A 13459-nucleotide genomic window follows, 5' to 3' on the forward strand; every position below is an offset into this window, starting at 1 on the left:
GGGACTTTTGTTATATGCTTTGAGTAGTTTCATGCCATGCCTTGCCTTGCCATGATATGTTCCTGTAGCATGTTGATAACTTGCTCTAAACATTGCTTCCCAATGTTAATTCCTGACATGTTATTTTCACCAAGTCTGTGATGCTGTTATCTTTTGCACTTTTGCCATGCTTGTTTGAACCTGCTCTTGTGTGATTTAGCCATAGCTTAGTGTTCATCTTTTGTCAAGCATCTTGAGTAGATCACTGCCATGTGCTTTGTTGTTATGTTGGAGTGAAGTAGCTTAGTTTCTTGTTGCATTCTAGATGGCATCGTGCTTTTAATCGCAGATTTGTGCCATTATTGTTTTGCTTGCCATTTGCAAACCGTGCATCTGTTTTCAGTGATCTTTATATCGATTTCGACCGAAATCAACTCATCTTTCCAGCGGCGCACCTGGTTTGCCATGTTGACGCCTGGTTCAATCTTTTCCTTCCGGAGCACGCATATGCATTGCATATCACATCCCGCATATCATGCCATGTTTTGCATCATGTTGCTTGCGCATTGCACCATGGTTGACTGTTGGTTACTTTTCTTGTGTTCTTGTCTTGGGTAGAGCTGGGAGACGAGTGCGTGATTGAGGAACCCGTTGAGTACGCTTACGAGGATCAAGCTTTTGTCTTCTTGGAGAACTTTGCAGGCAAGATGACCATACCCTCGAAATCACTTCTATCTTTGCTTGCTAGTTGCTCGCTCTATTGCTATGCCTATGCTGTGATACCTAAGACATGCTTTATCATGCCTCCCATATTGCCATGTAAAACCTCTAACCCACCTTTCCTAGCAAACCATTGTTTGGCTATGTTACCCCTTTGCTCAGCCCCTCTTATAGCGTTGCAAGTTGCAGGTGAAGATGGAGTTTTGTTCCATGTTGGAACATGGATATTTGTTGGGATATCATAATATATATTATTTACTTAATGCATCTATATACTTGGTAAAGGGTGGAAGGCTCGGCCTTATGCCTGGTGTTTTGTTCCACTCTTTCCTCCCTAGTTTCCGTCATACCGGTGTTATGTTCCTTGATTTTGCGTTCCTTACGCGGTTGGGTCATAATGGGAACCCCTTGACAGTTCACCTTGAATAAAACTCCTCCAGCAAGGCCCAACCTTGGTTTTACCATTTGCCACCTAGCCTTTTTTCCCTTGGGTTCTACAGACTCGAGGGTCATCTTTATTTTAAACCCCCCCGGGCCAGTGCTTCACTAAGTGTTGGTCCAACCTGAGCGATGCCCGGCGCCCCCTGGGCAACCAGGGTTTATGCCAACCCGACGTCTTGCTCATTCGGTGTGCCCTGAGAACGAGGTATGTGCAGCTCCTATCGGGATTTGTCGGCACATCTGGGTGGCTTTGCTGGTCTTGTTTTACCATTGTCGAAATGTCTTATAACCGGGATTCCGAGTCTGATCGGGTCTTCCTGGGAGAAGGAATATCCTTCGTTGACCATGAGAGCTTGTGATGGGCTAAGTTGGGACACCCCTGCAGGGTTTTGAACTTTCGAAAGCCGTGCTCGCGGTTATGGGAAGATGGGAATTTGTTAATGTCCGGTTTGTAGAGAACTTGAAACTTAACTTAATTAAAATGCATCAACCGCGTGTGTAGCCGTGATGGTCTCCTCTCGGCGGGGTCCGGGAAGTGAACACGGTGGCTGAGTTATGCTTGAACGTAAGTATTTTCAGGATCACTTCTTGATCACTTCTAGTGTACGTCCGTGCTTTGCTTCTCTTCTCGCTCTCATTTGCGTAAGTTACCCACCATATATGCTAGTGCTTTCTGCAGCTCCACCTCACTACCTTTTCCTACCCATAAGCATAAATAGTCTTGATCGCGAGGGTGTGAGATTGCCGAGTCCCCGTGACTCACAGATTACTTCCAAAACTAGTTTGCAGGTGCCGATGATACCGTGCAGGTGATGCAACCGAGCTCAAGGAGGAGATCAATGAAGATCTTGCTCATTGTGTTGTTTCATTTCAGTTGATCAGTAGTGGAGCCCAGTCGGGGTGATCGGGGATCTGTTGCATTAGGGGTTGTCTTTCTTTATTTGGTTCCGTAGTCGGACCTTGATTGTATTCTAGATCATGTAATGCTTTATTCATGTATTGTGTGAAGTGGAGATTGTAAGCCAACTCTGTATCTCTTTCTTATTCAGTACATGGGATGTGTAAAGATTACCCCTCTTGCGACATGCCTACAATGCGGTTATGCCTCTAAGTCGTGCTCCGACATGTGGGAGATATAGCCGCATCGTGGGTGTTACAATGGATTCCTCCTAGTTCGTGTTAGGGAGGGTCATGGTGACATGCTCAAGCAAAGTTCAAGGTCATGCATTATCAGGAGTCCCTCCCACACACTTGAATTGGTGGGTTGGACCGACACCGTACACTACGTATGCCATCCTTAATTACCTGGCTTTCATGGGGGTTATCTGTATCAAGGGGCAGACGCCACATCTAAATTCTACATTATTTGATATGTAAAACATATCACCCCTCACAACGTACTTCATTTTGGTCCACATGCGGGCGGTGCTGGTTTTGTGGTCCCTCTCGTGCGATTTTTGATGATGGTCTAATCTATTTGCCCAGCATTGTATTCTATCCATTTTTATCAACAACAACTGTGTTCGTTTGACCAAGCGATAGATTCACTGGTTCGTCTTATGGTAGGTCATGGCGACATGCATGTATGACAAAAGTATGAGCACGTGCATGTGTCCCACCGACACAAAGTGGGGGGGTGGGGAAACACCCCAGCTAGCCATGACCTTATATGACTGTCACTATAGATATATCCAAGGGGGGCTTTTCGGTTTGTGAGGCAGGCACCACCAAAGTTGTATATCGTGTATTGAAACATCACACCCTTTATTCCTACATATATTTGGCCACTTCCAGGTGGTTCTTGACTTCTAGCCCCTTCACCGATCTTCGACGACGCGCCCACTATTGGTGTCAAAACCGACGGATCTTGGGTAGGGGGTCCCGAACTGTGCGTCTAAGATCGATGGTAACAGGAGACAAGGGACACAATGATTACCCAGGTTCGGGCCCTCTGTATGGAGGTAATACCCTATGTCCTGCTTGATTGATATGGATGAATATGGGTGTTACAAGAGTTGATCTACCACGAGATCGTGATGGCTAAACCCTAGAAGCCTAGCCTATATGACTATGGTAATGAATGTGTCCTTTCCGGACTATCCCCTCCGGTTTATATAGACACCGAGGGGATCTAGGGTTTACATAGAGTCGGTTACATAAGAAGGAATCTTCATAGTCGGTCGCTAAGCTTGCCTTTCACGCCAAGGAGATTCCAATCCAAACTCAGGTATAGTCTTCGGCCTTCATGTCTTCACAGCCCATCAGTCCGGCCCATGGATAATAGGTCGGACGCCCAAGGACCCCTTAGTCCAGGACTCCCTCAGTAGCCCCTGAACCTGGCTTAAACGACGAGGAGTTCAGCGTGCAGATTGTCTTTGGCATTGCAAAGCGGGTTCCCTTTTATCCGAACTTCAAGGTAGTCTTCTGATACGTCTCCAACATATCTATAATTTTTGATTGTTCCATGCTATATTATATCCTGTTCTGGGCATTATTGGGCTTTATTATACACTTTTATATTATTTTTGGGACTAACCTATTAACCGGAGGCCCGGCCCAGAATTGCTGTTTTTACCTATTTCAGAGTTCCGCAGAAAAAGAATATCAAACGGAGTCCAAACGGAATGAAACCTTCGGGAACGTGATTTTCGAAACAAACGTGATCCAAAGGACTTGAACCCTACGTCAAGACATCAACCAAGAAGGCATGAGGTACGGGGGCGCGCCTACCCCCCAGGCGTGCCCTCCACCCTGGGGCCTTTTCTGGAGCTCCGCCGGAGGGGGTATCGATCACGGAGGGCCTCTCCGATGAAGTGTGAGTAGTTTACTTCAAACCTTCGGGTACATAGTTATTAGCGAGATGGCTTCTTCTCTCTTTTTGGATCTCAATACAAAGTTCCCCCCCTCTCTTGTGGAGATCTATTCGATGTAATCTTCTTTTGCGGTGTGTTTGTTGAGACCGATGAATTGTGGGTTTATGATCAAGTTTATCTATGAACAATATTTGAATCTTCTCTGAATTCTTTTATGTATGATTGGTCATCTTTGCAAGTCTCATCAAATTATCAGTTTGGTTTGGCCTACTAGATTGATCTTTCTTGCAATGGGAGAAGTGCTTAGCTTTGGGTTCAATCTTGCGGTGTCCTTTCCCAGTGACAGTAGGGGCAGCAGGGCACGTATTGTATTGTTGCCATCGAGGATAACAAGATGGGGTTTATATCATATTGAATGAGTTTATCCCTCTACATCATGTCATCTTGCTTAAAGCGTTACTCTATTCTATTGAACTTAATACTCTAGATGCATGATGGATAGCGGTCGATGTGTGGAGTAATAGTAGTAGATGCAGGCAGGAATCGGTCTACTTGTCTTGGACGTGATGCCTATATAGATGATCATATCTAGATATTCTCATAACTATGCTCAATTCTGTCAATTGCTCAACAGTAATTTGTTCACCCACCGTAATACTTATGCTCTCAAGAGAAGCCACTAGTGAAACCTATGGCCCCGGGTCTATTTTCCATCATGTTAATCTCCCAATACTTAGTTATTTCCTTTGCCATTTATCTTACTTGCATCTTTATTTCTCTTTATCATAAAAATACCAAAAATATTATCTGATCATATCTATCAGATCTCACTCTCGCAGGTGACCGTGAAGGGATTGACAACCCCTTTATCACGTTGGTTGCGACGAGTTTATTTGTTTTTGTAGGTGCGAGGGACTCATGCGTGGCCTCCTACTAGATTGATACCTTGGTTCTCAAAAACTGAGGGAAATACTTATGCTACTTTGCTGCATCACCCTTTCCTCTTCAAGGGAAAACCAACGCAGTGCTCAAGAGGTAGCATCTCCGGACGCGATGATAGTATCCAGACCTGTCACACACACCATTCATAATCGTAGAGAGAACATATATTTTTGCACGAGTCTAATTAGCTGACAGCTTTTACAGTATGACATCACTTCTGTCTGGTAATAATTCTGGACCGTTTTTCGTCTGCCGCTCCACGTTTTGAGACATGGTTGCCATTGGCATGTCTTGTCAAAGCAGAGATCGTGCCCCCTTATTACGGGATTCTCATCAATACGAGCGTGGGTAACCCAACCATGCCGTTTATACAGCCTTGGGAATAGGCAAATCTTAAGGCGAGTGAGGAGGCATTCAATACTCCTTGCCTTTATAAGGGGATAAGGATTCCCTCTTCCTCCCTCACGCCCTCTCTCTGTCTCTGCCTTCCAATCTCGAGCTCCAACGCCCGAGTTCTCATCTCCTTCCCACCCAAGCAACCATGTCCGGATCCGGAGGTCAGGGCAAGTGGATGGTTTCCTCCGCCAAGGAGGAGAACATTACGAAGCTTCGGGCGACCAGATACTTGGCGAAGGAGATCACTCACCGCCTGCCGGCCGAGGGACAATTAGCCCCCACGCTGAAGCCCACCGAGAGGGTGGTGTTCCTCCCCCATTTCTTCTGCGGGCTAGGGTTTCCACTCCACCCTTTCGTCCGCGGGCTGATGTACTATTACGGGATAGATTTCCATGATCTGTCCCCGAATTCCTTCCTCAACATCTCGGCGTTTATCATTGTGTGCGAGGCCTTCCTCCGCATCCAACCCCACTTCGGGCTACGGCTCAATGTCTTTAACCTGAAGCTGAAGGTGGTGGACGGCTAGTGCGCGGAGTGTGGAGGAGCTATTGTGAGCAAGCTGTCCAACATATCCTGGCCCAAGGGCACTTTTGTGGACACAGTGAAGGAGTGGCAGAAGCAGTGGTTCTACATTACGGAACCTCGCGGCACTACCTAGGCCACAACTGCCAAATTCTGCTCCGGCGCCCCCACGCGACTGACCTCATGGGTCGAGAAGTGTCCGGACTGGGGTTCTCCTGACGAGGTTATAGCGCTGCAGACGCGCGTTCAGAGCATGTCAACCAAAAAGGTCAAGCTCGTTGATGTGATCTAGGTGATGCTGGTTCGCCGGATCCTTCCATGCTAGCGCCGAAGCCGTCCTCTGTGGGAATTCAACCCAAATAAGGATCAGACTCTGGTGAGGCTCTTCGAGACTACTCACGAAGGCACATGGAAATTTCTCTTTAAGGGCAATGAGAAGCCACCGGCCACAGATTCAGACCGTGGCCACGATTGTAAACACCTCGCCAGTGAGGTATGCTATTTTCGATGCATCCCCAACTTAATCATCTCGAGGATTATGTCTGAGCTTATTATTGCATTTCCAGGACTCGATGGAGAGGGCAAAGCGGATCCAGTGTCCATCTCCGCTGCCTAAAGAACCGGTCATCCTGCGTCTAGCGAAGATGCTGGTGTCGGCGCCTTATAAGGCGCCGGAGAAGAAAGCCAAGAAGAAGGCCAAGGGTGGCCCCCGTCATAAGGGCACTTCGGACATGATGTCCGAAGACGACGAAGCCCATTACTTTGTCCCTGAGGACAACAGCGAGGAATAGGAGGAGGAGGAGGAGGAAAACAACCCTGCCCCTGAGGAGAGGAAGAAGAAGAGGACGGCTTCGGCGCATCCGGAGGCGGACAAGCCCAAGAAGGGGAAGAGCGTCCCAGCGGTCAACACCGCGTGGGACGTTGATAGCAATTGGAAGAGACGCCTCTGCACTAAGCCCCAGGCCGCATCTTAAGTGACACAACTCACTCATGCTCACATCCGGCTCTTCATTATCATGACATAGTTAATTGTGCTATTGTAGCCCGGCCCGCAACCTTCTCCAGCGATCCTCATCTGGGGGTTTGTTGGCTCCATTGGAGATGGTGAGCATGTCGCCACCGCCCACTTATTCCCCTGGGGCCAGGGACGACACTGAAGTGTTATCCCGGAGGGCCGGTCCTAACCGGGGAGGAGCCCAGGGCACTGTCCGGGAGGCGCCACAAGGCGAGACCTCCACTGCCGGACACATGGTGGAGCCGATCCCCAAGGAGATTGGCGTAGAGGGCCGTATCCAGTTCGACCCTCAGTCGAATATGATTTCGGAGTCCCATCTGGCTCCAGAGTCGGGCGAGCGGCACCCTTTAAAGGGGGGGGGATGCGCCGCTTCCACCGGTGGCCCTTGTCCATCCAGGGGCGCTGGATAACCTGATGGAGGATCTTCGAAGCGCCTCTGTCGTGGATGAGCACCGTGTCCTTATGGGTGCGGTGATCGAGAAGATTCATTCTGCCAAGAGTGGACTGAATGAAGCCTGCAGCAGCCTGTTGACAGGTTTCGAGGTAAGAAAGAGAAAAACCCCATTTAGCCAGTAGCCCCTGAGACACTGTCTGGTGTTCGGCAGGAATAATCGGACAGAGGATCAATTCTTCTATTGTAGGAGACTAATGTAATATGTATGAATGAGCAGGCGTCGCTGTTGGCCGCAACCTCCCATGCTGCCAAAGTCTATGAGCTGAGGTAGAGGCTGGAGAGAACCGAGAACAAGCTCGACGAGGTTAAGGTTCGGCTCCAGGAGAAGCAACGTGAGTGACTACTTGCTGTGTGTTGGGAAAGGAAAAGCGCTGTATATTGACCGCTGTGTCATAATATGTGTAGGAGCCACAACCAAGGTCGAGGCCCTGAAGAAGGCCCTGGGCGAGGCTGAGGAAAAGGCTGTCCAGCAGCAGGCCGCCCATAAGAAGTCCAAGGCCCGGGTCAAATAAATCTAGTAGGAGCTCCAGGATGTGGTCAAGAAATGCGAAGCCTTGGAGCATGACGCGTCGGTTCAAGGGACCGAACTCATGAAGGCTCATCAGAGCGCAGAGACCGCATGAAATGAGGCCCAGACTGCCCTCCAGGAGATCCAGGAGGCCAAGAAGATCACGGCGGTTAAGGCATTTAAGATGCAAAGCAAATATGCGGAGAAGAAGTACCTTTTACTAACCTGGGTTCGGAGTTCCCGAGGAGCATTTGCGGATTTGCCACACAGTGTATCAGACGCCGTGGAGTTCTACCGAGCCGAAGGAGGGGGTTCTATAGAGAAGCTATTCTGGTCACAGTATGCGACGCCAGAGCATCCCGTGTCCTTCACCGATCAGCTGAAACAGCTGGTGGAGCTGCATAGGGTGGCCGAACTAGCCATGAAGGATTTGATAATCTGGCTATGGCCAGCCGAAGCTATGCCAAGAAGCTACTTCAGACTCGTGAGGCGAATGGTGAACGCTTGTCCTCGGCTGGACGTCGTCAAGCGCTCGGCCTGCATTCAAGGTGCGTGCATGGCCTTCGCCCGTTGCAAGATGTGGTGGGCGAAGATGGACGATGTCGAGGTGACCAGAGGGCCACCGGACGGCAAGGAACACCGCACACCCAAACGGTATTTTGCGGATGTTTTGGAGGGTTCTCGTCTTGCGGCAGAACAATGTTTATAGGATATTGTATTTGAGTAAATGTATTCATGTTACCTTTGCCTTGTATTATGGGAACAAAGCCTATTTTGAAATGTAATATTGTTATGCTTTGAATTGTTTCCTCCAGCGCGGCCGTTTTGTATGTAATCTGAGGGTTGTCTAGTCGTCGGCTTCTTCCCTCACGTAGGTAGTACGGAGGTGTTCGGGATGGAATCTAAACAATCTTGATCCAATTGTATGGTCCTTGAAGGAGTTGTTTAGCGCAACGAACAAGGCAATTAGACTATACGACTTAAACGCCCTCACTTAGCCATAGGAGTTTTATAATAAAGCGTAGGTGCAGCCCCTGGTTCGAACCAGGGGGCTGTCAGCATCTGTTCGGGAAGTGCCGATCTTTCGCATAATGCGGAAAAAATCTCCAATGATTTGTGACCCTCGAACAGCTGACCGTCTCTCACCGTATCATGACAGTCAGTTTTCGGCTTTCTCTACTGAGGTGCTCATCTGGTCAAGGCCAGGGCACAATCGCAGTAGTTCTCCCTTTACTACCCTAGCCGATTTAGCAGAACGTAGGTTAGCAAGCACAGGATCGGGCAATCCAACTATTGACCAAAGACATGATTCAGAGCCAATGAATATAATGCTAAATTCGGGGTGCCGAACTTATCTTTAGGGGTTGTTCGGACTTTGTTGCCGTATCATGGGGCGATGGGAAGCCCCTGGAAAATATGGTTTGTACCAGATTGTACGACTGCTAGGAAATAAGTAATATAAAGGAAAAACAGAGGGAGAACAAAGATAGGGTCCAGAGGCCTTGAACTTGGCTCATAGACTGTTTCCATTATAGTTGGGTTTAAGCGTCCAAGCACATTGGTACAAGATAATGCAAAAAGAAACCGGCTATTTGACATGCCATACCCGAAGGTGGATTGCGCGTGGGTCCTGAAAAAGGTTGGCCTCTAGGGCTTCCCATGTATGCCTGTGCTCTGTGTCAATCCGGTGTGTTTGTCCTTTGATGGGGTCGTTAATCAGGCGGTCAAAGGAGGCCCCCATAGGAGAAACCTGAAACAAGGAAAGAGGGATAGTAAAGTTATATGTGTGTTCGGGATCGGTCTGGCCGAACTGTGGATCCAGGATAGCTTGTGCCTCTGTCGATGCCCATGGAATTTTGAGTGCGTAGTTATGGACGCGTGGTATGAATGCCACTACCTCATCGGGATTGGGACGGAGGCCGAACTGCTAATCGAGCTCTTAACGAGCCGTGCTGTCTTGTTGCAGTGTGGTCCGGACCCTCTTAATGATGTCTAGGGGCTCGGCAGCTAGACTATGCTACTGCTTGAGAAGGCCGCTTTGTACCTCTGCTGCTAGGGCGGCGGTGTGCTCCTCTGTCCGGACGGAGCGTTATGTGCTTCCGTCGACTGTTATGACGCCACGCGGACCGGGCATCTTCATCTTGAGATAAGCATAGTGTGGTACCGCGTTGAATCTAGCAAACGCGGTTCGTCCGAGTAATGCGTGGTAGCCACTGCGGAAGGGGACGATATCGAAGATTAACTCCTCGCTTCAGAAGTTGTCCGGGGAACCGAAGACCACCTCCAGCGTGATTGAGCCCGTGCAGCGGGCCTCAACGCCTGGTATGACTCCTTTAAAGGTAGTCTTTGTGGGTTTGATTTGTGAGGGATTAATGCCCATCTTCCGCACTGTATCCTGATAGAGCAGGTTGAGGCTGCTACAGCCGTCCATTAGGACTCGTGTTAGGTGAAATTCATCGATGATTGGGTTGAGGACCAGTGCGGCGATCGAAGTTGGATGATCTCGATGATCGAAGGTGATCGGGAATGATGACCACAGATTGAATTTTGAGGCGACTGGCTCTACCACGTAGACGTCCCTAAGTGCTCGCTTGCGCTCCCTTTTGGGGATGTGTGTAGAGTATATCATGTTCACCGTTTCTCTCAAAAAACCCCTTCCCAAACTGTACAAGCTTCTTCCAAAGCATACGGCTTTCTAGATGTATATGACGATCTCTAGACAGATGGATCTTATATGAATCATATGATGAAGTACCACATGAGTGGATATATAGGAAAGGAATCCAAATCTGCCGAATCGCTCATGTTACGATCTTCTACATCCTAGGTCTCTGTGACGAAGATCTTTCTTTTCTATCAATAGATAGGAATGAGTGTTCGTTATAGGGGATAGGATCCATCTGCTCTCTCTCTCTCTATTTTCTTTGATGCAATTTAGAGAGAAAGAGCAGTGTGAATTAGAAAAAAAAGTTTTGACACGAGGGGGGAATTCTTCTGCCCTATGGTGTTCGGCTGCCGGGGCTCTTCGTCCTCACCCTCACTTTGTGATCCCTTTTTTTGTTTTCGGTATTTATCTTGCTAGCCTATTTGAAAACCCAACAGTCTCTGTTGGTGTGATTGGCTGTTTGTCTGGGGTACCATGTATTTGGCACAGACGGTCGAGTATGCGATCCAGGCTGGATGGTCCTTCGATGTTCCTTTCATAGGGCTTCATTCGCTATCCGGACTTGGAGCCGCTTAATCCGGCTTTAACGGTGGTGTCATTGGTGTTTTCGCCATTGCTTCGGCGTTTGTGTCTATTGCGCCGGATCTTTCTAGAGCTGTTCTTGGCCTCGGAGGGGCCTGTCTCGCTGGTTGTGTTTTTGCTAGGAGCCAGCCAGTTGTCCTCGCCCGCGCAAAAGCGGGTCATGAGTGTTGTAAGGGCTGCCATGGACTTCGGTTTTTCTTGGCCGAGGTGGCGTGCTAGCCATTCGTCACGGATGCTGTGTTTGAAGGCCGCTAGGCCTTCGGCATCTGGATAGTCAACGATCTGGTTCTTTTTCGTTAGGAACCTAGTCCAGAATTTTCTGGTTGATTCTCCGGACTGTTGAACTATGTGGCTTAAGTCATCGGCATCGGGTGGCCGGACATATGTACCTTGGAACTTGTCAAGAAAGGCCTCTTTCAGGTCCTCCCAACTGCCGATGGAATTCTCGGGCAAGCTATTCAGCCAGTGTCTAGCTGACCCTTTGAGTTTCAATGGGAGGTATTTGATGGCATGGAGGTTGACTCCCCGGGCCATGTGGATGTGGAGAATAAAGTCCTCAATCCATACTGCGGGGTTGTTTGTTCCGTCCTATGATTCAATATTGACGGGTTTGAATCCCTCGGAATTCGTGATCCAGCACCTCATCTGTGAAGCAGAGAGGGTGTGTGGCGCCTCTATATCGGGCCGCATCACAGCGCACCTCCGATGGAGTGCGTCTGCGGTTATCGGCCCGGGTGTGACTAGCTTTGTCACGCCTGAATAGGTAGCCGTCATCCTGAGTTGGGAAGCGTCCTCGTGATCCGTAGATTGATATGGTGTGTTATGCTCTGCTATCCAGTTCCTGCCGAAGGTCGTATGTATGGTCCTGAGCTATTCTGTCCCTGTTTTTGTGAGGTAGTGGGGCGGGCTGTTGTTCAGCGTGAGTTGCCGCTTTATCCCGGCCACGGGGTGGTCGATCCGCCGCACTATCCAGACCACGTGGCGGTCGGTTCGCATTCCGTGAGGTAGGTATGGGATTTGGTGCCTCCTCATCGAACTGAGGTAGCAGTCTAGGCTTTGGGTAACTCTTGGCTGTGCGCTTGAGGCCGTTTTCTTCGGCTCCCAGGACATCAGTGCACCTATCAATGAGCAGGTCTTGATCGTCATGAAGCTGCTGCTTCTTCTTCTTTAGGCTTCTCACGGTGGCTATTAGCTGGCGCTTGAAGCGCTCCTGCTCGAGGGGTGCCTCAGGCACGATGAAGTCCTCATTGCCGAGGATCTCATCATCCTCGGAGACTGGACAATAACTATCATCGTCTAGGTCATTGGGCATGGTCTGATTATCAGGGTTAATTTGGCCGTTGTCTTGTTCCTCCTGTTCGCATGCAGCCCTGACACGGTCTTCGTTATTTTCTGCCTCGCCCGGAGTGCTATTTTCTCTGGTGCCAGTATTCCCATCGTTTGAGCGACGAGGCTTAGAGTGGCGTTGAGGGCGCCGGTGCTTGGACTGTGTCTCAGGAGGTTTATTCGCAACTAGATCTCATTTGGCATCGTCGCTAGCTTTTTTAGGTGTGTTGACCATGTATACATCATACGAAGAGGCGGTGGTCCAACGTCCAGTAAATGGCGGCTTTTGGCCTTGCTCCTAGTCGGCATCGTTGTCCATGCCGTCGATGTATTCGGAGCCGTAATCGAGCACGTTGGTTAAATCATCGACATTGGCTATGAAGTGGGTGGCGGGTGGGAAACAGAATTTCCCATCATCAACCTCTTGCTCGAACCGAACATAGTTCGGCTTTGAGTCCTTCTCCAAGGAGAAGTTCTTTAAAGAGTTTAGCACATCACCCAAGGGTGAATGCTGAAAGATGTCTGTGGCGCCAAATTCAAAAATCGATAACTGATCCAGCTCGGTGTCCGCAGGCGTACTCGATTTGGAACTCATAGCTGGAAATGAGTCCGGAGTTCCATTGACGTAGATATCGCGGGGTGCCGAGTCCGTGTGCGATTCCAACGCCAGGGACTCTGTGGCTTCGGATGGAACGATTTTCTCCGGTTCTAAGGCCGTTGCAACAGCAGGGACCATCCGCTGGATGTGATCCGGTGACAAATTTAGGTCATGTTCATCGGAGTGAGGAGGAGCGATTGCTGCGGTCTCGAATCCATTGAAGATCAAGTCTCCACAGATTTCCGCAAGGTAGTTTAGGCTTCCAAACCTGACCTGGTGGCCAGGGGCGTAGCTATCGATCTGCTCCAGATGGCCAAGCGAGTTGGCCCACAGTACGAAGCCGCCGAACATGAAAACCTGTCCAGGAAGGAAGGTTTCTCCATGGACAGCGTCGCTGTAGACGATTGAAGGAGCCATCAAACCTTTCGTGGACGGCAAAGTGGAACTCTTAGTGAAAGCACCAATGTCGGTGTCAAAACCGGCGGATCTCGAGTAGGG

The sequence above is a fragment of the Triticum urartu genome, chromosome 4 (genome assembly GCF_003073215.2).
Source record: "Triticum urartu cultivar G1812 chromosome 4, Tu2.1, whole genome shotgun sequence".
In the NCBI taxonomy this organism is placed as follows: domain Eukaryota; kingdom Viridiplantae; phylum Streptophyta; class Magnoliopsida; order Poales; family Poaceae; genus Triticum; species Triticum urartu.